Source organism: Sinocyclocheilus rhinocerous, unplaced genomic scaffold (genome assembly GCF_001515625.1).
Source record: "Sinocyclocheilus rhinocerous isolate Xijiao unplaced genomic scaffold, SAMN03320098_v1.1 scaffold4178, whole genome shotgun sequence".
Lineage (NCBI taxonomy): Eukaryota > Metazoa > Chordata > Actinopteri > Cypriniformes > Cyprinidae > Sinocyclocheilus > Sinocyclocheilus rhinocerous.
Genome location: NW_015627541.1, coordinates 86,988 through 91,291, shown reverse-complemented (window position 1 = coordinate 91,291; position 4,304 = coordinate 86,988).

The window sequence follows — 4,304 nt, the reverse complement described above, 5'->3', positions numbered from 1 at the left end:
ATATATATATATATATATATATATTTATATGAATGAAAAATGGTGAATAAAAATGGTGTAGAAGCCCCTTACCCTTGTTGTAAGCCTACATTTGACATGTAAACCTCTCAAATATTTCAGATTTTATTGGTTGGATGAAATGTTGTTCCAGGATCAACAAGGATGTTGATTCAGGAACATGTTTTACTTGGTGAAATCGTGTTCTTTCACCCCCCACACACTCCCAGAGATGCACATACAGAGCAACTCAGAGACCCGAGTGAAAATGCTGCTAAACTTGACATTAATTCTCTTCAGTTTAATCGTCATGTTCCCCCCCGGTAAGTTGTTGTTAAGTTATATAGCCTATATGTTTTCTGGAATGCCACTTGTGTGATTACAGGCACATTTTCCTCTTAGTGAGTTATAAGTACACCAAATAAAAATGCTCCTGCATGGTTTTTGCCTTTAGATCGAATTTTAGTTTAATTTATCATTCCTCAGAGTTGTGGGACAGAAACAGAACCCTCTTTTCTGCATTTTAGATACAGATAGTAGATTGTTTTAAAACAGTTTTGTTTGCTTGCATGTAATATTCATTCACATTTAATATAATTTCATATGAATAATTTAGTTATATGTTTCTCATGTGAGATTGATTACTTTGGGTAAAACGGTTTAAACATATCAGTCTTTTTCCCACGAATGTGTTAAATCTCATGTCAGCAATACATACAGGTCAAGGGTACTGTGTGCTTGAAACGCAACACACGGTAACATTTTTGAACTGTATTACTGATACTTTGGGTCCACTTTTTGCTGAACTTTTTATTCCACTTTATTTTTTAGGTACATTTGTCTCTTCATGTATCTACAAAGCTGCAGGTGATAAAGTTGTAATTTCATTTGATGATGCAAAATTACAAGAGGACAATGAACTGAGATGGACACATAATAAACAGAGAGTTTATTTGAAAAAAGGCTCACAAATTAAGCTCAACAAGCTCAACGTTAGTGAAGATGGATCCCTGATACTGGAGACCGTACAGAAAGACAAATCTGGAGAGTACAAGGGCATCATCTATGATGCAGAAGGAAACTTAATAAAGGAAACCATACAACAGCTCTGTGTTCTGGGTACGTACTAGCTTGTGTTCTGCTGCTATTCAAACACTCTCAGAAATAAAGGTACAGCAGTTGTCACTGGGGTGGTACCTTTTCAAAAGGTACTTATTTGAACCTAAAGGGTCCATTTTGGTACTTTAAAGGTACATATTGGTACTTAAAGTGTACATATTAGAACCTAATAGTTACAAAAGTGTACCTTTTGAAAAGGTACCGCCCCAGTGACAGCTGTTGTACCTTTATTTCTGAGAGTGAAACAAATCTAATTTCTCTACTCTCTATTTGCTCCACAAAGTCATGCAAGACCATGTGTGTTTCTCCAATAAGACTTGCTGTTGTTGTGTGCGTTTCAGAGCCAGTGCCTGAACCTACAGTCATGGTTGAGTGTGTAGAAAAAGGAGTAAATCTGACTTGTAGTGCAGTGAACAACGATGAGGTGGTTGTGTCCTGGATGAAAAATGGCATGAAGGCTAATGTGACACATGCTGTTTTACACGTCAGTTCATCTGAGCTCAAATCTGGAGATAATTTCTCATGCACAGTCAGCAACAAGATAAGCAAGAAGTCAGCAAAAAACGTTGAGCCAGTGTGCTCTGATACAGGTCCAGTATATCAAAATCATTTGACATACATATTGCACGACAACACTGGTTTCGATGAAACTATTTTTTTTTTCAGGTCCACATGCAACAAATGCCAATAAAGACAATGAAATAGAAGTGAACAGCAACAGTGGAAATGAAAATACAAATGGTATTTGTCTATTTCCCTCACAAAGTTCCTTATGACCATGTTTCCACCACAAAATACCTTAAATGTTTGTCAAATTAAATGACATACACATATTACACAAAATTCCATCATTATTGTTAAAATATTATTGTGCAAAAGTGATCATATACTAAATTACACAGTACTTTTTCTGATCTGTGAAATATTTTGAATAATGATGCTAAACCATACACTGTAAAAAATGACCGTGAATTTAACGGTAAAAGACTGTAAAAATGCTACAGTAAAATCCTGTTAAATGGTTAACGGTAAATTCCCCTACTATATACAGTGAAAAACTGTATTGGACATTAAATTAGTGGCATTAAAGGGAATGTCGTAGATGGAATTGGTTGGATGATGTGTGACTGTCTGTATTCACAGTCTCATCCTTCTGAGGTTAATGGTAATGCAACCAAGGTTAACATGAATCGTAGAAGTGACTTTAGCACTGTGAAGGTGGAGGATCTATCACTGGAAATCACTCGAAACCACTGAACTGATTGTTGCAGGTTGGATCAATGGAGTTCACATGATGATGATCACGGTGATCAGGAGGGTAAAGAACAGAGGCACAAGAGTCGCCCATTATACTCTCTTCCTCTGTCTTTCCCTTATTCTCGTAATGGTGTAACATGGCTTTGTCCAATACATTTTATTTATAAACATATACCATTTCTAAGAAAGCAGCTTGATGTATTTTACTTTAAGTACATAATGGCCTTGAAACTCTTATGCAGTTTGTAGACATCTGAAAACATCATAATGATGTTAACTTTTTTTTTTTTTAAATAATTAAATATATGTTTAGGGGTTAGGTATTTGAGATATTACTGCCACTGAAAGCTTCCCAATGTGTTTTTTTTATGATCCCATTTTGTTGATTGAATGCTGTATAGAGGAGACTGCAAATGGTTATAACCTTACCCACTAGCGTTCATACGGTTAGTGTTTTTTTTAAAGAAAGACTTAATACTTTCATTCAACAGAGGTGTATACTTCTATTCAATAAAGAATCCCCCAAAAAATGTGTCATGGTTTCCACAAAAATATTAAACAGCACAGCTGTTTTCAACATTGATAATAATAAGAATTGTTTCTTGAGCAGCAAATCATGATATTAAAATGACTTTTCAAGGATCACGTGATACTAAATATACTGGAGTAATAGCTGCTGAAAATTCAGCTTCGCCATCACAGGAATAAAATATATTTTAAAATGGAAAACAGTTCTTTTAAACTGTACACTCTCAGAAATAAAGGTACAGCAGCTGTCACTGGGGTGGTACCTTTTCAAAAGGTACTTATTTGAACCTAAAGGGTCCATTTTGGTACTTTAAAGGTACATATTGGTACTTAAAGTGTACATATTAGAACCTAATAGTTACAAAAGTGTACCTTTTGAAAAGGTACCGCCCCAGTGACAGCTGTTGTACCTTTATTTCTGAGAGTGAAACAAATCTAATTTCTCTACTCTCTATTTGCTCCACAAAGTCATGCAAGACCATGTGTGTTTCTCCAATAAGACTTGCTGTTGTTGTGTGCGTTTCAGAGCCAGTGCCTGAACCTACAGTCATGGTTGAGTGTGTAGAAAAAGGAGTAAATCTGACTTGTAGTGCAGTGAACAACGATGAGGTGGTTGTGTCCTGGATGAAAAATGGCATGAAGGCTAATGTGACACATGCTGTTTTACACGTCAGTTCATCTGAGCTCAAATCTGGAGATAATTTCTCATGCACAGTCAGCAACAAGATAAGCAAGAAGTCAGCAAAAAACGTTGAGCCAGTGTGCTCTGATACAGGTCCAGTATATCAAAATCATTTGACATACATATTGCACGACAACACTGGTTTCGATGAAACTATTTTTTTTTTCAGGTCCACATGCAACAAATGCCAATAAAGACAATGAAATAGAAGTGAACAGCAACAGTGGAAATGAAAATACAAATGGTATTTGTCTATTTCCCTCACAAAGTTCCTTATGACCATGTTTCCACCACAAAATACCTTAAATGTTTGTCAAATTAAATGACATACACATATTACACAAAATTCCATCATTATTGTTAAAATATTATTGTGCAAAAGTGATCATATACTAAATTACACAGTACTTTTTCTGATCTGTGAAATATTTTGAATAATGATGCTAAACCATACACTGTAAAAAATGACCGTGAATTTAACGGTAAAAGACTGTAAAAATGCTACAGTAAAATCCTGTTAAATGGTTAACGGTAAATTCCCCTACTATATACAGTGAAAAACTGTATTGGACATTACATGTATTGGACATTAATTTTATGGTAGTATACCGTTTTTGGAAGTGAAAAAGACTGTATAATTTACAGTGAATAACCGTAAATTGACATTCCCAGAATTCCCTGCGTTACATTTCAAATTTGATGTTTTTTTGTTGAAATAACT